Source organism: Natator depressus, chromosome 12, assembly GCF_965152275.1.
Source record: "Natator depressus isolate rNatDep1 chromosome 12, rNatDep2.hap1, whole genome shotgun sequence".
NCBI classification, from domain to species: domain Eukaryota; kingdom Metazoa; phylum Chordata; order Testudines; family Cheloniidae; genus Natator; species Natator depressus.
In genome coordinates this window covers 22,853,919-22,881,608 of record NC_134245.1, presented here as the reverse complement: position 1 = coordinate 22,881,608, position 27,690 = coordinate 22,853,919, and the positions used below count along the sequence as shown (strand labels likewise).

At 39.3% G+C, this 27,690-nt stretch overlaps 1 long non-coding RNA gene across 1 annotated transcript in view; it reads left to right on the top strand.

Annotated features, from left to right (window-relative positions):
- LOC141996568 (uncharacterized) overlaps positions 1–26,958 on the top strand; it is a 135,646-nt gene extending 108,688 nt beyond the window's left edge. The window contains exons 3-4 of the long non-coding RNA XR_012641565.1: positions 7,380–7,489; positions 26,869–26,958. This is a non-coding gene — a long non-coding RNA (uncharacterized LOC141996568). The remainder of the gene's footprint in view (positions 1–7,379; positions 7,490–26,868) is intronic.
- Positions 26,959–27,690: the final 732 nt, after the last annotated feature.

Genomic DNA, 27,690 nt, shown 5'->3' with positions numbered 1-27,690 from the left:
TCTCACAGTAAACAAAGACCATTTAATTTTTATGACAAAATGTAGATCTGAAGTATTGCTTTTAAATTTACTCAATAGTTATTTCCCAGTGAATGTTCCTGTTTTTCATCACTTAAATACTTGCACTAGTTCTGTTCACATCACAGTTATAGCCTTACACATGTAGCCATTGTTTCTTCATAACAGCCCTACATTTTGAGGTTGTGGCTTAGGTGTACAATGTCATTCATATATTATTAGAGGTAGATTTAATATTCTTAATGAGTGACCGTGAATTTAGCAGAATTAAAGAGCTTTATACTAACTAAATGATGACCACAGGAGAGTCAGGATAATTGTCTATGGTTTTTGAAGGGTGCAAACACCAAAAAGTGAGAATTGCTCCCAGTGATGTAATGGGTGATAACTAGAAGTGGTGAATGATATGGAATGCATAGGTTCAATTCTCCCATTGAAGTCAGTGGGAGTTGACTGTGACTTAAACAGGAGAAGGATTAAGCCCAATATTATGGTGTAAAAGCTTCATGATAGTCGCTTTTCACAAATCAGACATGATCTCTCCCAAAAGCAGTGGTGGAAAACTCCTCTCACCTTGGTCCAGACACTGGCAATTATACTGTAGGTAGAACCTTATGTTACCAGAGAGCTGGACTAGAGGATAAGCCTTTTCCATCACCAACTTCTCCCATTTCATGACTGGTTATGTTGTATGTAACTATTCAACTTAGTTTATTAATAGGAAATAATAATACTAATGTCATAATGATACTTGCACATATGTAGTATCTTGCAACCAAAGATTTTAAAGTGCTTTGCAGACATTAATGAATTTAGGCTGGCAACACTCCTGTGAAGCAAGTAAATATATCTGTATCAACAATAATGCCTGTTGCATTTTAGCTGCGTTTTTCTGCTGCATAACTTTCATGCTCTGAAAAAGAAAAGCTGAATTAAAACAAATGTTCAACATTAATTTATGACCAGGAGAATAATTAATATAGCAAGTAGTCTTACTATTCTTGTGGCCACCTGATTTTTTGCAAAGCACGGGTACTGGGATCCATTCCTCCAATATAAAAATCTGTTTGGAGAGCTGGGTGATCTGTGGGATTATGCCCAGGTGGGTGGAGTGCTGTCTAACTTTTTTTTTTTTTTTTAAATACGGACCAGATGATAAACTTAAAGCCCCAAGAGAGAATGGAATTAAACTAACAATTTTTGCATAAAAATAGTCAATTCTCTCAGCTAAACTATAGAATGACAATGGGAACGTTAAACTGCAGCCGTTAGTTGTAGAGATTTGACTGCACAGTTAATGTGACACGGATTTTATATTATTTTATCACACTGACAATTTTATACTAGATATTCAGAATTCATTATAATAATAGAACATTGTTCATAAGACAAATTTGCATATGTGTTACATAATGAAATATGATATACTTTGCAAGACTGCAATATCATAACAATGTTCAGATTTGTGGTGTAAATGTAATGGAGTAATGAAATAATTAAATAAAATCATTGTGGGTGATAACGTTTTGCTTCCAACACCCATTATATGAAGTAAGCACGTTGCACTGGGGGAAAATTTTCAAAGGTGCCTATGTTACCTACAAGCCTAAATCTTGTGACTTTCAAAGCTGTTAGGTTGTGATATTGAGTGGGGTTTTGGCACTTGAGAGTCTCAGTTCCACTGACTTTCAATAAGACTTAGAACGCTGCAGTGGCTCAGCTGCGCTGCTGTAGTGCTTTAGTGAAGACACTACCTATGCTGACGGGATGGCTTCTCCCATTGGTGGTGGCGTCCCGCTGTCAGATTTGGCTCATGAGTGAGAATACCAACCTCAGGGCAGACGGTTAAGAAGCAGGGAACAAACCCCAAACTGATTGTGAGTTCTATACTTAGATTTCACCAACCAAATAACAAGTGTAAACTCCTCAGGCACTATACAGCCTTAACATGGAGTCACAGACAGTCCTCTTGGGCATTCCAATGTATCTTGCCACCCAGGCAAACTTGTCTCTGTGACAGATGGTCACCCTACATCAAAGATCACCAAATGTTCAGATTACTCCCAGTCCCAAATAAAGTCACTTACCCCAGGTCAATTTGCACCTTAGACCTCACACCAAAGACAATGCTGGTAGCCAATCCTGTAACAAACTAACTGAAGGTTTATTAACTAGGAAACAGAAATGAGTTATTTACAAGGTTAAAGAAGGTAAGCATACGCCCACATGAGATACAACCTTAAGTTCAAAAGGTAATAGAAGCTTCTATAATAGCTTAGTGGTTTGAGCATTGGCCTGCTAAACCCAGGGTTGTGAGTTCAGTCCTTGAGGGGGCCATTTAGGGATCTGGGGCAAAAATTGGGGATTGGTCCTGCTTTGAGCAGGGGGTTGGACTAGGTGACCTCCTGAGGTCCCTTCCAACCCTGATATTCTGTGATAATAAACAAGCTTTAACATCCTTTGAGGCTAACCCAAGCCTCTAGGGGATCTCTTGCTTATGTTTAGGAATCATTGCCTCAGAGTGCAGATAGAATAAAGAGACCCTCATTCTTTCTGGCCAGGGATATTATTCCCATCTCCCTAGACCACAGGCTGATGGGACTAGTGCTTCTGCATGTAACCTCTTCATGGGTGGGGGTGGGGGGGAAGAGAAATTGACAGTCTGTTACAATGGCCCATTTGGATTCAATAGTTCTTCCTGATGAGCAGGAGATAACACATTCTGTAGGAATCCAGCATTTTGCATTAGGTGAAGTTTTTCCTCCTATTTGATGAGTAACATAGTTTCAGAATATTTTACAGCAAACACTTAAGTATTACCTTATAGCATGGGATACAGATATTATAAGTAGGATTAATACATGCAGCATCCTACAAGCATTTCATAAAGTGTAAACACGAAATACATTCTTAAACACTTGTGTCTATTTGAACTATGCTAACTCACCGGTAAGCAGATTGGTTTCCAGCTATGCATTTGTTTGTGTTCAGGTAGGCCCAGTGCCTTGGCATCAGCTGGCAGCTGGTCCGCCAGCATCACAATAGGTACTTCACCTCCCCAAGAGGCAGAAGCGAGGTCGACAAAAGAATTCCATTGTGGAATGCTTGTAGAATGCTAGCTCTGTCTATACCAGTGGCTAGGTCTGTTTAAATGTGTTGGTCAGGGGTGCGGATTTTTCACACCCCTGAGCGATGTAGTTATACTGACTTAATTCCCTAGTGTAGACCAGATCTTAATGTATGTCTACGCTGCAGTAAAACATCTGGTCCAAGTCAGCTGACTCACGCTTGCGGGCTCGGGCTGTGGGGTTGTATGAGGCCAGGCTCTATCTTGGTATGCAAGGTATGTCTACACTGCAATTTTATAACCCTCCAGTCTGAGCCCTGCGAGCCTGAGTAAGCTGACATTGCCAACCATGGGTGTTTTATTGTCATGTAGACATACCCTTAGGCTCCTAAGTGCCTAAATCACTTTTGAAAATGGGACTTGTGAGCCTGTCACCTAAGTGCTTTTGAAAATTATTCACTACATGAAAGGTGAAGTTCCTGACCTATTAAAGTCAACGGGAAAATTCCCATTAATTTCACTGGAGCCAGGGTTTTATCAAAAGAGTATGTAGCGTGCCAAAGTCAACATTAAATGTTAAGCTAGAGTACCCAGTGTCCCCATAAATGTATTTATTACAAAGACATCTTACTTCAAACAAACTCCCATGCTTGCTACGACGTTCACCCAACAGCACTGACCAGAATACAAAATGGACAGAATGCTTGGGCAGATGTCTTTCGCGTGTTTGAACTTCACTTCTCCCTTATTCTGCATGCAGTAGAAGAAAATGCTATCATATGGCACGTCATATCTTCTATTTAGTGCCTGGAAACATGATAGGGCACTGTTCCTTTAAAATAGAGACAGGTGGGGTACCCTCTCCAGATTATAAGATTTTACTGGCTGTCAGCCTCAGGAAGGCTCTTTTTGGGGTGGGGAATGGGGGAAATCTATAAGACCTGCAATACAGGAACGCTGTTTGGAGATACGGGTTTTGCCTCTTTTTAGCTGTCTTTTCTTGTCTCTCCCCCTTCCCCCCTTTTAAAAAGAAATAAATGAACTGGGATTTGGCTTTGTGGCACTGGAGTCCTCGCAGTTCTCGAGCTCTGGGATCTGGCTGATCCCAATGCTACATTTTAGTAAAAAAAATTTTTGTTCAAAATTTTTCCAATTTAGATTTTCTATAAAATGTATAATTGAAAAATCAGAGTTTCAACCTGTTCTTTGAATAGTGCAGAAGGTGAGTCGTTTGCCTGGGAGGAAGCTATTTTCTGTAGTGTTCTTCTGCCTGTGTGTGCTTGTGGCTGTTGCCAAAATGCTGATGCCAGACCAAGGTGCTGTGCTCAATTTTGGGAATCTCCCACCTTGTTTGTGAAGGTTGTTGTCTTTTCCTGTCCTATTTTAAACTCCTGTCTGGTGATATGATACATGTCGATTCAGGAGTTATACTTATGTTCTTTCTTGGATCCCGTGACATAACAGAAATAGATGTGAAACTATGCTGAATCTAACTTTTCCTCATTACGAGCTCTCTTCTACTTCTAGTAAGCAAGTAGATCTCTCTTCTGAAGCCAGTATTTGATTAATCAAACTGTCATGCCTAGTTTACGCACTCTCCAATTTATGTTCTTGAATTGAACAAAATCTAAATGACATTGATTGTCACAGCTCTCATAAAAATGACCTGCTTCCACCTCACCAATGGCTGATGTTCTTTAGGGAGAGCTCATTGATTCAGAAGACACAGACGATATTTTTGTTCATGTAGAGACAAGCAGAATTAAGGCAGAAGCAGTACTAGTACTGCCAGAACAAGCCAAGGGAGTTTTCTGGTTTGACTACTGGGAAATCAACACTTTAAGCTACTCTTGTCCCTTTCACTAAGTGTTATTTTCACCTCTCTTTGCTTTGCTGATTTCTGGAGTTATCATTGTGCCACCAGTTTGAAGCCTAGTACTACTACAGGCTTCATCATCATCTCCCAGAAGTTCACACTGCATCATATCAAGTGAGTACATTAGGAGTATAATTTTCTGCATCAGGTAGGAGTTTCATCCTCAAACAGGATTTCTTTGGCCCTGCAGAAGACGGTGCTGTAAGAGAAAGTTTTGAAAAATATATGGCAGGTGGTGTCAGCTAACTTTTTATGTTTGGGTATTGAAACCTTAACTTTCTTAACTGACCACATTTGCCTGATCTTTTTTGATAATTTTTTACAGATATTACAAGGCACATTCTCAAGAATATAAGATCACCTCATAGTAACTGAAAGGGATTTCACTTGGCTTCCTTGCCCTATTCAGAAACATTTATCTTTGCCAACATTTCATTTTCTTTCATAAACAAAAGCGTCATAGCCTCCTGCTGTGCCATTATTCTGTTCATCTTGTATTGGATGTGTGGTGTTAGACTGAGTTGTTAAAGCAGATAGTGCCTTAACTCTACCATTTCACTATTGCAGTGCAGCCACTTCTTTAACAGTGCTTAAACACCTCCTGGATGATGCTATTGATAAACCTTAGATAGATGCATGGAACAGTGTCGAAATAGAAATTTCTTAGCACAATAGCACTAGAATTATAACAAGAGATCTAATGACCTAGCAAGATATTTTAATATCTTTACCTGATAACAAATACCAATTGACAGCAAGATGGCCCATGAAACCAAATCCCTGTTGGCTGAAATGTTGCTTCCTCCTCTTTCCTAATGTCTTTCTTCTGACTGTGTCCTGGGTACGATACATTTGCTGGATGTGTGGAGTTTGATACTATTCCCATTTGAAATCATTGGGAGTTTTGCCCCACATGAGAGAACAGAAGTGGACCACAAAAGATGGGATATCTATGCCAATACAACACAGATGATGGCCTAGTTTATAGGGCTAAACTCTGTGATTCTTAATTGAGCAAAACTTCTCAAAAGGAGTTTGCTCAATTATGGATTTTGGAATTTGGCCCTTAGGGTTTTTTTGTTTTGTTTTGTTTTGTCTCTGAGGCTGCCTTAGATTTGCACACCTTTTTAACATGGTGTTTTCTTTGCTACTGTAAGTTTGCAATTCTCTTTTTGAAAAGTAAAGGATCACATATAATTTATTTATTTCATGGGCATGTTTTATGTTTGTAAGAAATGAACAGGTGTTTAGAAAACAAAGCTACTGGTCACTCCTTTTGTTACTGCTACATTGTTGATCAAATGTATGAACTTTACAGCATAGCTGAATTGGGATGTATGTTTCAGAGGCATTTCAATCAAGTCCCAATCACTCTGGGCTTCAAGGCTTGGGTTTATTTTTTCTAGCAGTGCAATCTTCAAAGATTATACTTCATGCAACATTTTCAGCCATGTCAACATTCCTTACAAAATACAAAGATGGGCCTTATTTCATAGAGATGGCACAAAATAATACAATAAAATGGATTTATTTTATCTTAATTTATTTAAAATGTGTATAGACAGAACTGGAGTAAAATCCATGAGATGAAATATCTTGTTTGCATGAATATATTGAAAAATTCAGCAGAGTTCTAACTAAGGGGAAGGAAAGTAAAATCTTTGCAATGAAGGGAAGAACGTGGACCCTGATTTTAAGACTCTGAATGGAAATTACTGTAGTGATGCAATTCACACAGTTTCAGTTAATATGCAGGATTTATTGTCAGGTGTTCAAAATTAAATATGTGCTCCAAACTGAGATTTGGCATGTTATCTCTGTCTTGGGGTAGTATCTGGTGGCTAGAGCACAGAACTGAGAGTCAGGACTCCTAGGTTCTGTTCCTGTTTGTGCAACTGATTTGAAATGTGACCCACTCACTTGGGGCACAGTTATGTGCCATTTGAAGTCAACTGCAAATCTCCGTTTGAATTCAGTAGTGCAGGATCAAATCCTCAGTACTAGATTGTACCTTTAGTCACAGCCCTGAGTGAGGCATATAGCTGCACTGTGCCGGCAGATGTCTGAGGCACTCCTCTGTGGTCCACTTTTTCTTGAGCTCGTCTTTTCCACTTAGGTGGGAGTATGCGGAATCAGCACTTTACAAGCTGTAACATCTCTTCCTCCCCCCACTCTTACTTTGCTGCCTAGCAGAGAAGGGTTGAAGCCATATATAGCTGCGTTGACACTCCACTACCTGCAAGGGTGGAAAGTCTGGTGCACAGCATCCATTCATCCACCTATGCCTAGAGTCATGATCCACATGGTAGACACTTCATTCTTTGCATCAATAACATAATATTCAAACATTGTTTTTTTTATACTTGATAGCAGTAAGGATGTTTTTGTGATAACAGCCTTTGCTTTTTTGTTTTTCAGAATAGCGGTGACAAGCAGTAACCACAGAAACAAGTGTACACTGTTATCTCACAGGGGTAGCTGTGGAGCTAGGCCTGCATGGCTTTGCTATTGTCAGCTAAGTGTTCTTGGTGAGTAGTACCATCAGCCTCTAGAGATTTTATGGGCCTAAACTTGCTTGAACTGGGCTTGACTGCATTAACAGGGAATTACATGACACAGACTTTAGATGACCGGTTTATCTACTTGCAGTGTTACTTCAGCAGCCAGGCTTCCTTTACAGCTTGTTACTTAAAGACCACAGGGGTCACACTGTCAGTTGATGTGTCATAATGTAAATTATATCAAAATAAGCATAGGATTAGTGGAGAAAATGATATCACCACAGCTTTGACCAAGTAATCACCAGAAAGGCAAAGGGGGGGGGGGGGATAGTTTTACTTTGTGTAATGACCCGTCCACTCCCAGTCTTTATTCAAGCCTAAGTTAATTGTATCCAGTTTGCAAATTAATTCCAATTCAGCAGTCTCTCGTTGGAGTCTGGTTTTGAAGATTTTTGTTGAAGAATTGCCACTTTTAGGTCTGTAATCGAGTGACCAAAGAGATTGAAGTGTTCTCCGACTGGTTTTTGAATGTTATAATTCTTGACGTCTGATTTGTGTCCATTTATTCTTTTGCGTAGAGACTGTCCAGTTTGGCCAATGTACATGGCAGAGGGGTATTCCTGGCACATGATGGCATGTATCACATTGGTAGATGTGCAGGTGAACGAGCCTCTGATACATTTAATTTAATTGTAAACTGGATACAATTTAATTTAATTTGCAAACTGGCTACAATTAATTTAGGCTTGAATAAAGACTCGGAGTGGACCGGTCATTACACAAAGTAAAACTATTCCCACCCCCACCCCCCACCCCGTTCCTCAGATGTTCTTGTCAACTGCTGGAAATGGCACACCTTGATTATCACTACAAAAGTCTTCCCCCCCACCTCCACCCCTCTCCGGCTGGTAATAGCTCACCTTAAGTGATCACTCTCGTTACAGTGTGTATGGTTACCCCCATTGTTTCATGTTCTCTATGTATATAAATCTCCCCACTGTATTTTTCACTGAATGCACCCGATGAAGTGAGCTGTAGCTCACGAAAGCTTATGCTCAAATAAATTTGTTAGTCTGTAAGGTGCCACAAGTCCTCCTTTTCTTTTTTCATAGTTAAAACAACATTTAAAAATGATGAGAAGTTTGGACTTAAGTCTTAAGGGCTTCTGATGATACTTATCATAATTGTTGCCCCCCCGTTTGCATATACAGAATCACACTTCTAAGGGTGATGGTATGCGCAGGTACTATTTTATGTATGCAACTATCTGTTTGCATATGACCAAAAATGTTCATTTGCAAATACTGGAAGTGCACTTTTGGGGGCCCTAAAATGAGATTTGTGAAGCATTGATTGGTGAACCTCAACAAATCTGGAGGTTGGTTCAGTTCAGAAAAGTATCCAAAAATTCAGATGCTTATTCTACCTGAGCCACTTGCTTTTGCAGTACTGTACTGAAAAAATTGTGAAAACTCCAGACAGGTCAAACGAAAATCCTGGATATGGAAATTTGAGGGGTGGAATCCAAACTGGATATCAGATGCAAATTTTGCAGCAGGCCCATGTCCTTTTAACAGTTCAAAAACCTGAATCTGAATGTCCCTCAATTTTGAGCTTGAGGAATACTGAAAATTTTGATCCGAGTTTTAAACAGGCTAAGCCTCTCTCTATTGACAATGGACTTTTTCATGAGACTCCTGGTACTTTCTGCTTCTGGTTAGGCTTGGATGGGGAAGTGTCCAAACACATGGAAAAGAGAGCCAAACTCTTTTGCATTTTAGGAAATTACTATCAGGTTATGAGCAATCGAGATTTTACAAACTGTTTTCATGATTTTTTTAGCATTCTCATGAAAACCCTTCATTTATATTTAAATGAAGAGCAAAGATGCTCTTCCCTCTCTTCGTAAGATGGAGCCCGTCTCTGCCCAGCACTCCTCCTTCATGGAACACCATCCCATGGTCAAAGAATCCAAAGCCTTCTCTCCGACACCACCTGCGTAGCCATTCGTTGACTTCCACGATTCGACGGTCCCTGCCCTGGCCTTTTCCTTCCACGGGGAGGATGGACGAGAACAGTTGCAGTGGGGGAGGTTTAGGTTGGATATTAGGAAAAACTTTTTCACTAGGAGGGTGGTGAAACACTGGAATGCGTTACCTAGGGAGGTGGTAGAATCTCCTTCCTTAGAAGTTTTTAAGGTCAGGCTTGACAAAGCCCTGGCTGGGATGATTTAATTGGGGATTGGTCCTGCTTTGAGCAGGGGGTTGGACTAGATGACCTCCTGAGGTCCCTTCCAACCCTGATATTCTATGATTCTATGAAATATTTCTCACATTTTGCTAGTGCATGAGTCAGACAGTCAAACTCACTAGAAATGGATTAGAACAAAAGCAGGACTGGCTAGTCTATTTTCACTGTTCCAGATTGGAGGAATGCAAGAATGGAAACAAATACCACTTATGGTGAAAAATGAATTGGATTAAAATATTACTTTCTATAATACAAGGATTTTTATGAATAAAACTCCTAAGGAAATGTGTGTTTAAAATGTTTGGCTAAATCATCCCCTCCTCCTCCATAAGCAAGGGACTAAATACCTTCTAGATCTCGTCCAGGTGCGGTGTGTGTGTGTGCGTGTGCGCGCGCACACACGTGCATGTGTGTTGGCAGGGTATTGTCTTTCCTGGAGCCCCTTCATAGGTGTTCTATCATACGCTTTCTCAGACTGTGCAGCCTGGCCCTTCGGCTGGGTGGGCCTGAGAAGTGTCTGGGTGGAGCCTGAAACACTGGTCTTGTTGTAGTTTGCACTCCTGACAATACCCATGGCTGCATGAGATTTGCCGTTAGATTTCCTGTGTGCTTGTTCCAGCTCCAGCTAAAGCCTCCTTCACACCTAGCAGACCTGCAGGGTCTGAATAGGGATTCCCCTCCCCTGAATACTCCTGGCCACCCAGGGCTACTGTGGTGACATTGTTGCTGACAGGGAGATTCTTCACTCTTCTGTTCTCAGTACTCCTCTCTGCAGATGCTCAGCCAGCCAGTGTGGAATGGATACCCAGAAGCCTGGGAAAGGAGAAACAGTAGCTGGCTACTTTAGAGCCTTGCCAACTGGGAGATGAGAAGGACAGGCTAGGGGAATGGGGACCCATGGGGAAACTGGCTGGTATGATGGGGGTCTCCTGTTGAGCCCCTTCTTCCCTTGGGTTCTTGTAGCTCCATTCTGTCTACCTTAGAGTCCCTGTCACTTGATCCTTTCACAGGTCCCACTCCAGTGTCAGTTTGGATCAGCCTTTCTACATTTGGATAAACCATGGGCACAGAAATCAGCTCTGCCCAGCTACAGGCTACGATAACTGCATATGTATTCTAGTTTCCAGCAGTCATTAATATGTATGAATTGTCTCTAGGGGTCTGAACTTCTGGGCTTCAGTAAAAGTGGACCAGATGGTAAAAAGTTTGAGAACCGCTGTTACAATGGGGCTGAGGATATGTGAGTTGGGATGGGGTTTCAAATGAGACCAGCTGGGAGATAGCTGCCCTATGGCACTGTCTTGCTATAATCCTCTGGGAATTCCCTGCCTACATTGATGCTGGCTAAGCACTAACTTTGGGGAAGGGGTTCTCTAACTGGGCTGTCATGACCACCTGCCTTTCCCATATTGCTGAGCGGGAGAAGGAGCTGAGATAGTCTCAATATGGAACTTGTTGCAAGCCACTGATTCTCTCCCTTGGCTCTCTGAAATGTCCCTGAGAGGAGGTTCCAGAGAGAATGGCTGGTGGCTCTGACAGAAGCATGCTACCGTGGAGACGGTAATGTTAAGTGGTGGGAGGCAGTGCAGAGGCACGGGGTTTCCACACAGATGGTCCTGGTCTCCAGTGAATCCTTGAGACATGTGTGTTCTGTTGGCCAAGACACCTGTAAGTTTCAGGAGGATGCAAAGCCTCCTTCCCATTGAATGACATGAGAGCAAACAAGCAGTTTCTGGTGCTCTGTGTGTAGATTAACCCAAGTGATATGGGTCGTTGTTTTTAACCTAACAGTGTCCCTTTGAAAGAGGTGTGGGATGAAGGTTGAGTTTGTTTCCAGTATTATCCAAACCAATTTGTCCATGTCTTCTAATTTTTGTTGTGTCCAAAAGCCCAGGACTCTAATTTTTTTTTAAAGGATAGTGGTTCCTTGTTCTAAGTAGGAAAACAGTCTTTTACTTGTAAGGAATTTATTATAAAATGACTAGTATGTTACATAGTATCCATAATAAAAAGCATAGAGCAATTTTAGTAAAGCTAATTTTTATGAAAAATTCAAGAAAATAATTATTTGACTCAATGCAATTTACTAGATTATTTTTGTAAATTTCAAGTATTTATTACTTTCTCACAGTAAAAATAATTGTGCAAATAATAATGAAATACTTCCAAGAGTTGGGAGTGACTTTTTTTATTGTAACTTGAAACTCAGATCAAATGTTACGGCTGTCATTGAATATTTTAGATGGAGCAAAGTTAAAATGAGGGTGAGATTCAGTTTTAAGTGACTGGATGTTAAGAACCAAACAAGTCCTTCAACTGCAAATAAATCATGTTTTGGAAGTTAAATGTCAGATTAGCACTTTTAAAAGCATAATTTTTCTTCATTGACTTTAATTAAACTCAGTATATACTCACATGAACCTGATGATGATAGAGTAGTTTTGAAAATATAGTGTACCTTTGTGCCAGGCCTTTTTTGCCTTCCGCTCCCCAGGCAGTGAACATTACAACACTTGCTGAAGGGTTGCAGAACAGAAAGAGAGTTTAGTCTTTGGGTTTTTTATGTGAAACTGAGGAATACAAAAATCATAATCTGGATATGAAGAGCCAGTGGCAAAACCTTCCATTAGTGTCAGACCTTATGTTTTCCCACTGGGCAGTGACACTTGCTGGACTACAGGGCATGGCTGGGGACACTGATTTAGTGTGATTTATGAAAAAAAAAAAAAGGTGCAGAGCTGCAGAAAGGCATTGGCTGAATAGAATGTGAATTCTGTTCTGGTGTGTCTCCTGCACATCATTTCATAGTTTTAGCTAGGAAAAAAAGAAGAAGGAATACCATGAACATGAGAAGGAATACCATAAACATGCAGTAAGACTGGGTAGCAAATTAAATAGGGAAAACAAAATAATATTGAATCCATAGGCTATGGTTTTGTCAACTTTTGTGTCCGAGTCTTGAATGAGCACAGCATCTTGTGTTGTGTAAAGTGGACTGTTAACCAATAAAAAAATCAACATTTACCACTATTTCTGTATAGTTAAATACAGTACAGTAAAATAACTAGGATATCTCAGATATCATTCTATGGTAATGTTAAATACATGGGGAGTTTTTTGTGGTGTCCAGTCTGAGTGGTGTTTGCAAAATGTTATATTTTGTAACGGCCTCTTTTCTATACAAATAGCCTTTAACTTAGTGGGTACATTCAACAGTGGAAGAAATTGTCAGCATTTGAATGTCTGCCATCTTCTATTTGAATTTAACCAAAAAGAACATTTGTGTCTGCAAAAAAGGCAAGTAAATGTTTACATTTTTATTGTGCATCTTTAAAGAGCTGGCCCCTTTAAGTGAAGAGAATCCAGCTCCCCTGTGCCATCAAAGGTGCATCCTAATATGACCGGATTCAGAAGGTAGCATCACATCTGGGACTAATAAATAGGACAGGAGAGCAGCAGAGGGCCTAGCTTGCTGGCCTTTCTGAACCAGGGCCAGGGCGACGGGGGAAGGCTGGTGCTGGAGACCAGTAGAGGGTTAGCCAGCTGGCTTTCCTGAGTCAGGGCCAGGAGGCTGCAAAGGGCTGAGTGCCATGAGACCAGGAGAAAGGCTAACTAGCTGACCTTTCCCAGGCGGAAGTGTTTTTGTTTTGTTCATATTGCTTGTAAGTGTAACAACCAGTTCCTCTGCTGGAACTGAGTGTAACCAGAGTTTTTAGGGTTAACTCCATGGGCTACTGCAGTTTTATATACTACACCAAAACAGTACCTTGTCTGCAAAAATCAGGTGTTTTTTCCTCTCAATCCCTCTATATGCAATAGTAGAATATTACTGTGAGTTGGGTGTGGGGAGAGGGTAGGGTTGTTCTTAGGATCCCTCCTTAAGGTGTGGTTCTTTATAACTACAAAGCAACAGCTACAGAGCTAGAATACTCTGCCAATTTGCCTGTCCTTAGATTGCAAGCTTTTAGTAGCAGGGATTGTTCTTCATGAGTGTTTGGAAAGCATCCATCACACACTGGGTTCCACCACAAATTAAATAAGGCAAATAGAAATTAGAGAAATTTAAAAGAGACATTTCAATCAAACTTGGATTTCGCTTACTAGTGAGGCCCTATCCCACCATCCTTTGCTGGTCCCTTATCTCCATCCTGCTTCTTTTGTGTTTTTTGGGGGCTTTTCTGACACATGCCATCACCATTCTTGGCTCCCCATTCTTCCTTGCCTTCCCTTCCGCTTTCCACCTGCTTCGTGCCCCTATAGTCTTATAGTTATGAAAGAACAGTTTCCCCCTCTCCTCTTGGCATCTCTGAGCATGGCTGACAGGCCTCCACTCCCTCTTGAGCTTTTTTGGGGTAGCAGCTAGTTGGTCCTCCAACTTCACTTTCAGGGAGGCCATCAAAATGGGACCCATTCCCTGCCCCATCCCGTTCCCTTGAAAAACTCATTAAGAGAAAATCTCTGAGGTTTTTCCATATTGAAACAACTCTCTCATCAACATATGGTTATTTTAGCAAGACAGTGATATTGTCAGACTTGTAGGTCTTAATGAATTCCTGAAATTCCAAATATGAGAACTGAGGTTTGTTGTCAGTAATCAGAACTTGTGCTATTCTATGCCTTGCATATTGTGATTTGATATGGGTAATTGCCATTCTCCTGATTTTTTTTCTTTGTTTTTTTTTAATCTCCGTAAATTGAGTGTAGTAATCTTTTAACAGTAACAGTTAATAGTAAACAGTCAAGGTTAAGTATCTTTTTCTTACTCTTTGCAAAACTTGACCCAAACTTACATTGTGTTCATTAGGGTTCATAGCCCAAGTTAAGTAATTAACTATTATAATTTCATTTTAGGTGTGATCCCCCCGTGACCTCTGCAAAGGCTTTTTGAAATAGAGCTACAGTGGAATTAATATCAAATAGCATTCACATACATGTATAACATCCAAATGGAGAATTAAAAGTCGTGATTAATCGCATGGTTAAACAATAGAATACCAACTGAAATTTATTAAATCTTTTTGGATGTTTTCTACATTTTCAAATATATCAGTTTAAATTACAACACAGACTACAAAGTGTACAGTGTTCACTTTATTGTATCTTGGATTACAAATATTTGCTCTGAAAAGTGATTAAAAAAAGAAATAGTATTTTTCAATTCACCTCATACAATAGTGCAATCTGTAGTACAATCTCTTTATCATGAAAGTGCAACTTACAAATGTAGGGTTTTTTTTTTTTACATCACTGCACTCAAAAACAAAACAGTGTAAAAGTTTAGAACCTACAAGGTCACTCAGTCCTACTTCTTATTCAGCCAATCACTGAGAGAAACAAGTTTGTTTACATTTACGGGAGATAAGGCTGCCCACTTCTTAATTACAATGTCACCTGAAGTGAGAGCAAAGCTTTGCATGGCACTGTTGAAGCCGGCATTGCAAGATATTTACATGCCAGATGCACTAAAGATTCATATGCCTCTTCATGCTTTGGCCATCGTTTCAGAGGACATGCTTCCATGCTGATGACACTTGTTAAAAGAATGCATTAATTAAATTTATGAATTGTATGTTTCCTGCTCTGTTTTACCCACATTCTGACATATATTTCATGTTATAGCAGTCTTGGATGATGACCCAGCACATGTTGTTCATTTTAAGAACACTTTCACTGCAAATCTGACAAAATGCAAAGAAGATACCAATATGAAATTTCTAAAGATAGCTACAGCTCTTGAACCAAGATTTAAGAATCTAAAGTGCCTCCTAAAATCTGCGTGAAGCATGCTTTGAGAAGTCTTAAAGAGCAATACTCTGATGCAGAAACTACAGAACCCAAACCACCAAAAAAGAAAATCAACCTTCTGCTGGTGACATCTGACTCATGATGATGAAAATGAAAATGCATCAGTCCGCACTATTTGGATCGTTATCTAGCAGAACCCGTCATCAACGTGGACACATGTCCTCTGGAATGGTGGTTGAAGCAGCAAGGGACATATGAATCTTTGGTGCATCTGGCATGTAAATATCTTGCGACGCCGGCTACAATAGTGCTCTGTGAACGCCTGTTTTCACTTTTAGGTGACATTGTAAACAAGAAGCAGGCAACTCTTGCAAATGTAAAATGCAAATGTTTGTCTGAGTGATTGGCTGAACAAGAAATAGGACTGATTAGACTTGTAGGCTCTAAAGTTTTACGTTTTTATTTTTGAATGCAGGGGTTTTTTTGTACATAATTCTACACTTGTAAGTTCAACTTTCATGATAAAGAGATTGCACTACAGTACTTGTATTAGGTGAATTGAAAAATACTAATTTTGTTTTTTACAGTGCAAATATTTGTAATAAAAATAAATATAAAATGAGCACTCTACACTTTGTATCCTATGTTGTAATTGAAATCAATATATTTTAAAATGTAGAAAACATCCAAAAATATTTAAATAAATGGTATTCTATTATTGTTTAACAGCGTGATTAATCGTGTGATTAATCACAATAATTTTTTTAATTGCTTGACAGCCTGTGTGTGTGCATGTGTGTATTATTTTCCTTAGAATACAATGGCATTGTACTCCAGAATCCATCTTAAAGGATATAAATCTGCCATTAATATTCAGCTCTATTTGTCACTCTGAAGCAGGTTGTTCTTAAGCATTGTGGGGGTAATATTTTCTTGAGTAGTGTATTATACAGTCTGAGACATGAGCAGACAGATCTTCAGCATCAGACATAAAATGTCTTCTCTTGTCTTCTCTTTAACCAGAATAAACATATCTGAGCAAATTCTACTCTTCATTTAAAGTTTAGCTCCCCTATGTGCCTTTCAGATTATCCCAAGGTATTTATAATTTACCAGATCATATTCCACACTTATCTAATTTTTGTAGGATTCCTTTCAAGGCTACATGATAATAGAACAACTTGTAGTGGCTAGTGACCTTCTCCAGCAGTAATTTCTTCCTTTGGGCATTGAAATTGATTTTTCTCATCCTGACATGTGAAGATTCAAAGGATACCCCTTGCCCCAACTCCCAAGAGCATATAGTGGCATCAAAAGCAGAGCCCAAGAATGCTGTAGCTTTTAGGGCATTAATTGTGGCAACATCAGGAACATCAGAAAGAGCAGAATGAGTTTAGGCAGTTCCCCTCTGTGCTGTGACACCACAGAGTTCAGAAACACTGTGCATTCAGGGCTATGTTTTGACTTTAAAAGCCAAAGCTTTTTTTGGGTGTGTGGAGATGTAGCACCTGAGTGATAGTGGCTGGATGTATTCTGCATGTGAAGGGCAAAGGCAGACAGAATACCTTCAGTGCCACAGGGGAGATTCACCAAGCAGCTGCATTCTGGCTGCGCTTTGGGCAAGCGGAGCCCCTATAGTATCACTTGCACAAAGGCAGCCGAACTCTTGCCCTAATAGATTTGTTGTTGAATATCGCGTTAAATGCTCTGTCCGTGTTAAGATGTGCATAGTCCCCTTATGTGGTGAGAAAAGGAATTTTTGAAACCAAATCTGAAATCCATGCTTAATTGCATAGTGTAAGAATTCCACATGAATGTCAGCATGCAGTCAGACATCTGAAAGGTTCCTTGTGTGAGTGCAGTACCTTGCAATCAAAGCACTAGTTTATCATGTGGCTGTCTAGAGGGATAGTTGAAGCAAAAAAGATCTACACCTGTAAGTCTCTGATGCCTGCAAATCCATTTCTGGCTGTATGTATATGGTGCTAAATATCTATGAATTTTTGAAATACAACATTGAAGAAAATGAAACATAATTTATCAATAAAACAGACAATTGCTTAGAGGTATGGACTTTTATTTTCAGGAAAATATCTCAAGTTCAAGAAATACTAGCCGGATCAAATATTATTACAGGAAAACAGGCAAAATACCTTTCATTAGAGAGGGCTGCATTTTATTTTTCCTTTGACCATATGAAAGGGGAGTGAGAGGTAAGGGAGCATAAAATAAAATTGTTACTTTAGAAAATGTTAAGTGAAAGTATTTATCCTTCATTAAATAAATTTTTTGGTGCTGTATATGGTGCTGGAAAACCAGGTGTGCCAGCCCTTGCCAAGTCTGTAGGTGTCAGCTGAGCACTGACAAATTCATAGCTGGAAACCAGACCAGCTCACCTATATATTAGTGGTGTTCAAGATAAGTGTTAGACTTGTAAGAATGTGTTTAATGTTTAGATTTTATAAAATGCTTATAAGTTGCTGCATGCATTAATCTTACTTGTAATACCTGTATCCTGCTATAAGGTAATATGTAAGTTTTGCTTTATAATTGAAAAATGCCTGCTCTGATTTGTGAACCTAGGCAGGAAGAGTGGTCCCATTCCCGCCCCCTCCCTGGCCCATCAGGAAGTATTATCAAGACTAAATGGGCCATTGTAGACAAAGTCTTTGTTGATTGTCTCATCCAGCCATGAAGAAGTGATGTTCAGGAGCTCTCCTCCCTTCAGTTTAAACTCTGAGGGAAGGGTGTATAAAGATGCTCACAGGAAGCATCTTTGGTTCTCTCACTTTGCTTTTTGGACTCCTACAAGGGCTGGAGCTAAGAAGCACAAAGCAGAGATCCCCAGGGTCAACTCCTAAAAGACATTAAGTGGACAGATTATTATATCTCTGTCACCTTTTGGAACCAGACTGTGACTCATTTGTGCTTATATGTTGCCTACTTTAACCTGTAAATAAGTCTCTCATTTCTTTTTCCTAGTTAATAAATCCTTAGTTTGCTATAGGCTACCAGTGTTGTATCTGGTGTGAGATCAGAGGTACAAATTGACCTGGGGTAAGTGACTGGTTTCTTGGGACTGGGAGCAACCCGAACATTTTGCAATTTTTGGTGCAAGTGACCATTTATCACTAAATTCAGCTTGCCTGGATGGATAGATTTGAGTGCTCTGTGACTCTATGGTAAGACTGTTATAGTGATCCAGGAGTTCACACTTGTTACTGGGTTGGTGAAATCTAATTATAGAACATGCCACAAGTTTGGGCTGTCTGCACTGCTTTTTGACAGCCTGCCTGAGGTTGGCACTCATGGTCATGAACCACTCCACACAGCGTGACATTGTAAATATGCTAGTTCGAATACTTTTGACAGAAATAGCTCCCACAGAGCTTATGCAGGCAATAAAATGAATATCAAAATAATTTTTTGAAGGTTTCACTTTGGTTACGTCGGTTGTGATTATGTGAATAACATTACAAGCTAAACAAATGTTTTCATTTGTGTTCTTGTTTCACAGTGCACAGCCTGCGTTGGGGCTTAATAATAAAGTTCACACACAATGCAGGGGTCTCCAAAACAGGGTTCTCCAAATGTTTTGATTAGAGGAATAAATAGCTAGAGGGTGCTTTTTAGATTAGGCAGTTATTCTAACAAGACAGAACAAGCTAGATTACTCCCTCTTGCAGAAAAGTCTCCAGACAGGACCCTGCTAGGAAGAAAAGTTCTTGAGTCCTCTGGAGACACAGGGCTTATACACATTGTCTCTCTATGCCCTCCTGTCTCCCAACTCTCCAGCTTTTTGGCACTGCTGCATCAAATGACTTCCCTCACTGCCACTCCCCTTGACCTACCATGGAGTGGGTTTTCCTTGTGTGGAAGGGTCCGCAGATAAATAGACTGTTATGCTGGAACCCACAGCAGGCTCTCCATGTGACTGACACCCCTACAACCTTGCACGGAAGGTGTTCTCCAGCCTTTTCATAATGGTGGAAATGACTAGGCAACAGAATGATTGGGCACAAGAGAATTTTGCTATTCATTCCATTGGGGCCAGGATTTCACACAGGGAATTCATGACTATGATGAGAAATAAATTAATGTTCTGCATATTTAACAGAGTTGAGTTAAAATATTCCCTTTAATGAAAAACAACGTTTGCTTGGGCTGAGTATGTATCCCTGGTATGTTTACTTTCCTCAACTACTGATTGGAGAGCAGTCATGGAAACAGTGAATTTTTTCAGTGATTATTAGTGAACATGAGTGGAAAACACATATTAAACTGGAGGAAATAGAAGTATTCATCTAGAAACCTGACTTTGGGAGTTACTCACCCATTCCAGGAACAGAAATAATACCATGTCACCTCTATGCTATTTACTATATTTAAATGTTACTATTTCTTTGCCATTCCAGGCACTTAGTCGCTATTCAGAAGGGGACCAGCGTAGCAGACTAGCAAGTTACATTATTGCCTTTCAGTGTTTACAGGTTTATAGGCAGTAAAAGCAAAGCAGTGGCAAAAAATTATGCAGGATGTTTAATTTTAAAAGCACTTAGATATTGTACATTTGTTGCTGTTTTGACAATTTATCCAGTTTATAAATATATTAAATTAATTTAAAAATAAGTAAGCAAGTAACAAACATGATAGATCTGAGGTTATGAATCCTCCTCCATAGTGTTTTAAATGATAAATCCAACCATAGTACCACAAGCCAAGTGTTTGCACCTAAGTCTGATTAAGAAGTTAACATATTGTGGCAGTAATTCAGAAAGAACATCCTTCTCTAGTTTTATTTGTTTCATGTTAGCTTTTCATGTATATAAAAAGGACCTTGCTTGGATGCTCATTCTGTGCCAGCAATTAGAACTGGGAGGAATGGGGTCTGTTATGGGTTACTAGGTTCAGACACACTATCTTGGGAGTTACCCTGCTGAAATGTAGTGCACACATTCTCAAAAAGGTGTTAGCAGGTTAGAGGGAAAAGTAAAACTTGCAAAGAGGTGGAATTAGATAAGTGGTTGTCTCTCCTTCCATTGAGAAAAGTGTGATACAGCCTGAAGTGAGTCTCTGATTTATTGTCCTGTTTTACCTTTTCCAATAGAAAGATCTTTATTATGAAAGATATTTTCAATATCTCACCTTAAGGAAAATTTATTTTTGATCTATCAGATTGCTATAATGCCAAGGTGATCTAACTTTGCCAAAATGCTAAAATATCATCTTGGCATTTCCAGAGGAGAGAAAATAGCCAGAATCAAGAGAGATGTGCCATACAAGCATTACCTGGAATGGTTCTTCAGAAGACCATGACTAGGTTGATTGGTTTCTCCCCTGCCCCTTGATCAAATGGTTCAAAAGTGGCACTTCCACGAATGAAATTATAACATTAAACACCTTGGATGGTAAATAGGACCTTTGAGATAACATCCTAGGAATTTTGTTTATAAGTGGACATGCCCAGCATGACTTTAGTGAGACAAACAGTAGAGCCATTACTAGGCTGTGTGAGAGGGGAGGCTGAGCAAGAAGTCTCCCATAGTAACAGTTCCTGCATTCCTCAAGAGCTTCCCAGCCAGGATGCAAGATGTCAAAATGGAGGTGGGCAGGAGGTGATTCATGTCTCTGTCTCCCCTTGTACACCACACCCAGTGCATCTGTGGAGCTGTTCAGCACACTGAGGAGCGGTTTGTAACAGCTGGCCCAGAGTTTTCACCCTTCATGGTTCCCTGGGGCTCCACACAACTCCCTAAACCAGGGGACTGTCATGGATACCATGACCTAGCTTTGTAAGGGAAAATATATTTGAGCTTGAGATCCACTCCCAGCACAGTACAGCAGACAGTAATGCGAAAGTATGAGTCTGAGAGTTTATAAACCAATGTAATTTTGGGGTTATTATAAAATACTTGGAATGACAGTAGGTAGGAGAATTCACTAATAGAATTAAAGCTATGCATGCTTCTCTTAACAACATACACACAGTGATTAGAAAAAGGCTTCTGTAACCCACACACCTCCTGGGTGTGGTGTTCTGTCCCATCTAGTGGTACCGAGACCACTTAGAGAGAGAGAGAGAGAGAATTATGAATCTGCTCTACAGCTTTAGTTAATAGCCAGTTGGCTTTTAGTGGAGGCTCATGCACTGAGCTCCAGAGGTCCCAGGTTAGATCCCACCCACCAACGGCCGGGGACTGTCAGTGTTACACCTCAACAATGAGTTGTGAGCATTCCTTCATTCTGATTAATAAAACTGAAGATATAGATGCTTCTCAGTACATTCAGCACAGAAATAATCACATATCAGTGAAGTGTAAGATTCTGCTTAACATTACTGTTAATCAGAAGAAAATTGATCAGCCAATACACAAAGCATTGAGTAGAAAAATGAAGCAAGGGAAATATAAAATGTATTCTTTAGCTGTAGAATAGCTACAGACCAGTGCAAGGACTATAAAGTATACTAGAATAAGGAAGTGAATTTGTACGTTTGTAGGCAAAACTTGGTTATAAATAGTTACATGAAAAATGATGGAAGGGAGATGGCAAACTAAATGGATGAATTAAGCTGCATGTATAAGGTTTCATCATAGGAATCTAAACAGCAGTCATTAAATATAATTTTAACAAGCTCTCAAGAGCAACAGGATAAGTAATTGAAGAGGCAACAACCCATAGGGGGGCTGTAGCACATTTTTCCTTCAGTGATCATGACTGGACACTAATTATAATGGTCAGTAACACCACCCTGTAGTGCGCAGAAGAGTTTCACAACATCTTTACAAGAAAATGTCATGAAGGGGAAGACAAAGGCAACTTTGTGTATGAAAGAAGGGGTAGACAAAGAAAGAGTGATATAAGGGGGAAGGTGGCAATAGAACCTTCTGAAGAAGATCCAAATAAATGAAGTTAAATGAAACCAAGATTCTTCTGTTCAGAAGGGACAAAAATAACAAGGAGAACCTGCATCTCTATTAACTTCCTCTTGACAGTTGTCAAAGTATCTGTAATGCTAGGTTTTATTGAACTGAGATTATTACATAGGCTGTAACAAAAAGTGCAGCACAGATAAGTAAAGTTCAGCATATCCATCTGCCATGTTGGAGCTCACTCTTCCTCCTGCCACATTTAACCCCTTAATGCACCCTCTCTGCTCCCTATTTATGTTCACCCTCTTTATAATTAACATCCCATAAAGTTACACTCCTACAGTATATTTAATCTCAACTCACTGCACTGTAACCATTAACCCTCTTTATGTAGAATATTCATTCGGTTTCTGTACAGTAGCACACCTTATTACTTGTGTACGGCATGTATCAACTACAAGCAAGATCTAGAAGTGCTGCAGTCCTTATCAAGAAGTTTGCTAAGTCAGGTTCCAGTGAAGGTCCATTCAGTTCCACAGAAGGTCATGTTAAAGTGAGGATTCTGTCATGCTTCCGCATAAACATATTCAAAAGACTAAGAAAGAACTCTGTATCACCACATCTTATTTCTTTCTGAGAAAATCTTCTGAAAACTAAACTAATGGGAAGATGGAATTAATATACTATAAAATAACACCTAGACCAAATACATTTTTTTTCAGACTGCTGGTGCATACGTACAAAAGGGTCAGATTTTAAAAGGCAGCCTCTATTTTTGCACCCATATTTACACAAATTTTGGGCTACTGTTATTTGCAGGGGAAAATTAGGTCATTTGCTGTAGATTCATAGATTCCAAGACCAGAAGGGACCATTATGATCATCTAATCTGATCCGTTTAACACAGGCAATAGAATTTTCCCAACATAATTCCTAGAGTGGATCTTTTAGAAGAACATACAATCTTCAATTAAAAATTGTCAGTGATGGAGAATTAGGCAATGTTACTCTCACTTACCCCTTGGGCCCACAAATTAATTCTTTGGTGTTTACATGCTCAGTAAAGACCAACCTTAAAATTTGGCCCCAGAGTCATAGCTATACAATCAGTATCTTATGAGCTCTTCAGTCTCAGTCTTTTTTTCCCTCCTCCCTCAATCAGCTTTTGTCCCTGTCCATACTCATATGTCTTTTTGTGGCATCGCTGAATTGTGAGACAGGAGCCACAGCCAACAGTTCCTCTAGTGGTCCAATCTGGAACTACACCTCTCATTTCAACTTTCCCTTTGTGCAAAACATTTTAACATTTTTTAAAGTGATCTTAGAGGATTTAAATATTGCAATGCATTACGTAAATGAATCCCAATGCCAAAAATATGTCCTCTTTCTTTTACAGCCCAAAACAGAAAGTAAGGGCTTTATATGCTTATTAATTAGTTGGGGATTGGTCCTGCTTTGAGCAGGGGGTTGGATTAGATGACCTCCTGAGGTCCCTTCCAACCCTGATATTCTATGATTCTGTGATAATTGTGGTAGAATACGAAAACAAAGGCAGACAGGAATTTAGAGGAAGAAAATATTCACAGGGAATCAGCAGTAGTCTTGTGCAAAGATCACAAACCTCAATTAATTTGGAGAGTCCATAAAAATGTCTAGATATTTATGCAAAGAGAGCAAATGTTAAATTAAAGTATTTGCAAAAGATTTTCAGAGTTCCTTGAATAAGGGAGTCCACAGCTTTATGTTTCTAAAAGATTCTTCAATCTGTTTTAGAATTTGCAGGGTTTTGTGAAGGAACTGGTTGTCATAATGGTAAAATTAGTTGTGTGCCAGATCCATTTTCACTTCTACTTCTCCATCCCCACCTTTTATGGAATTTAAGAATCTTGGTTTTTTTGCTTTAGCTTTAGATATCTAAAAAAGACATCAGAGAAATACAAATGAAGCCACCATTGAGAAACTCAGAGAGTGCTTCAGTTAATGATGTCATACTCCCATCACTGTCATGCTCCATGACCTGGTGGATCCAGTCATTGGTTTAGTGTAATGCAGCGGGCAGTGTTGATGGTGGTCTGGAACATAAAATTAGCTTTTTGATTACTGCCAGTGAATAGAGGACTTTAAACTCTTGGGCTAATGAGTTTGCACACCAGTATTATTCTGATAAGCAGGGCTGGCTCTAGGTTTTTTGCCACCCCAAGCAAAAAAAAAAAAAAAGAAAAAGGGTGACCGGAATGCCGCCCCTGGAATTGTGCCGCCCCAAACATGTGCTTGCTTTGCTGGTGCCTAGAGCTGGTCCTGCTGATAAGGCCCTTCAATTTCTTGTTCAGTATTTAAAACATTTATTTCCAATGGGTAGTGCTTAAGGAATCCATGTGTACAACTATGCTCCATTATTTAGATAATTTCTCCTTTCTTAGCCCTGCTAAGCTTGACCCTTCTGCAGAGATGAAGGTAACTACTATGTTATTTACCTTCCCAAGGATATAGCTAGATTCTACAATACCCATGAAGATATTGGAAAATCAGTCATCTATTTTGAAAGCACATGAGTAAAGAAGATCGTTGTGAGGCACATACAGTTAACTGTACAGTATGGTTATTTCAGAAGCGATGTGTACTGTATGAGATTTGGCAGGCTTCCTTGAAAATCACACAGAACCTGTTTTCCAAGTGGCAGGGGCTCTAAGCAAGTTTTACTGACATTTAAGATTACTTGGAAAAATCTTGAATGTAGGTCATGTTTTGGGTACCTGTTCAACTGTGCACTGCTTTTTTACCCTCTCATAATACAAGAACATGGGGATATTTAATGAATCCAAGGGAGCTATTTTAAAAGTGCTAAAAAGAAATATTTTTTCACATGATGCACACTTAGCCTGTGTGAACTCTTTGCCAGAAGATATATTTGAGGCCAAGGTTTTAGCGGGATTAAAAAAATGTACATTTATATGGATAACAAGAAAATCTAGAATTGTTACAATAAGTGTTAAAAACTGAGGTTGGATGAGACACTTCCATGTTTTAGGGCTGAGCCAACCTCTAGCTATTGCAGGGGTCAGGAAGAAGGTAGCTACCTACTGCAGGGGTTCTTGCACCTTCCTCTGAAGTAAATAGTATTGGCACCTGTCAGAGACAAGATACTGAAGTAGGTGGGCTGCTGGTCTGATCCTGTTTGGCAATTCCAATGCTTGCTGCAGATGGACAAAAACGTGAGGAGGTGTGTGTCCCTGGAGCAATGTGGCGAAAGCTTCTGCTTAGTAAATAGAGGAATGGGAACAGATTTTGCTCCAAAAGCAAAGTTGCATCATTCTGGTGTTCTGCTGAACTACTCTGGGCTTTTCACCAATAGTATTCTTAATAGAAAGATGGCATGTCCAGCAAAAGTATATGCGATTCTACAGGTTTTAAGTCCCTGGCCTGAAATGAATCAAATAAACCAGGCACCTCTTTAGGTCTGTTTGGAAGAATCTTGGGTTCAAAATGGGCAAGTGGGAGATTGTGAATCATTCTTCTACTGTGTCGTCTGCTGGGGATGGACATGTACTTTTTGCCATGTAAACTTCTCAGAAAAAAGAAAAGGAGTACTTGTGGCACCTTAGAGACTAACCAATTTATGTGAGCATAAGCTTTCGTGAGCTACAGCATCCGATGAAGTGAGCTGTAGCTCACGAAAGCTTATGCGCAAATAAATTGGTTAGTCTCTAAGGTGCCACAAGTACTCCTTTTCTTTTTGCGAATACAGACTAACACGGCTGTTACTCTGAAACCTGTTTTTATAGAAAGGATATATTGTTGTCCATAAATCATCATGTACGTGAATGACTCTGTAAAATAGTAAAAATGAGAGTTACCTGCGGTGGATTTACAAAGCATTCACAGACATTCTAAAGTTTATAAAACCAGTCTAGTTCACCTTATTTTGGGGTTCAAAACATGGATAGGTGCTCAAAAATGTTTGCAAAAATTTTGGTGAACAAGATCCAGTTGAGCCATGAATCCTGGCTAGCTTTTGGTAGAAACATGGTAGTTTCGGCTGAGTTTCTTTCAAAGCAGCAACTTGAAGTGAGAGTCAGGGCATGCGAATCCAAGGCCATCCAAATCAAAAGCAGAAGTTATTAGAATTTATAAATCATACTAAAATATTCAGTTTTTATTTAATCTACATGTACTTCAAGCTTTTTATAGAAAAGTCCTGTAGAACTGAATAAAGCCAATAGAGTTATTTAGAAACATTAATAGGGTTCTATAGAAATGACTCCAAAAATATACAGGACAGTATAGCTTTGTGATAAGTTTTCTGAACTACTACATAGAATTATATGTAATTTAAGTAATTTTGTATACAGGGAAGTAATTTTGTATACAGACGTAACTGAAATTCTATATTATACAGGTCAATTTAAATGATCTAATGGTGCCTTCTGGCCTAATCCATGAAATCTCTTCATTATATTTTATATAGTAGTCCTATAGAAAAGCTATCTTTTTGTTAAATTCTATGAGACTTTTTCCACTTGTATTTCCTTTTTCTATCAGAGTGTTCTCCACAGTCTGCCTTCTGGTGCCAAATGGAAAAAGATGGATTAGAAATATAACTTCTGGAAAATCCATGACTGAGGGTGAAGTAAGAATGATGGATATCTATACTTCAGCTGAAAGGGTAAAAATTTGATCCACAGCACTGGGCTGGACTTATGCGTGTGACAATTATGAAAGTAACAGATATCTGTGTGTTAACTCTATACTGTAAGATTTTACAAAGTTCTAACCCTGTTTTTCAGAGCTGTCCCCTTTTCTTATGAAGGCAGGAAATCTTGGGATAAAGCTAATTTTTATTTAGAATGCACAGTCTCCACCATTCACAATTTAACAAGCTAGATTAATTATAGCTATTTATTGAGTGTTCAGCATGTCAGATAACTTGGAGGTTAAATGTTGCTATTGAGTGTAATTTTCAACAGACTGTTTGTTTGCATGAAGCAGAGAAGAAAACAATACAAGCACAACACATTCAAGCTTGATTTTGTATAAATATGATGATGATTTTAGCTTTTTTGTATCTTATAGAAAAAGATAAACATTTTGAAAATGTAGTAACCGTAGAGAATGAATCTCATGTTTTTTGAGTAAAATTTGCTTTTTGCAATTTAAATTATGACTAAAAATATGTGTATAAAAACTGTCAAAAGTGAACTTAAATAGTGCCTTTGGAGTATGCTGAAATTAGTTTTCATTATGACCTATTTGTAATCATTTGAACCAAATAGCTCAAGCTGAACATGTAAATGTGTTTTTGTTTTTACTGTAGAGGTGAGGTCAGCAGAAGTCCGCAACAAATATGATTGCTTAGGTGGAGGT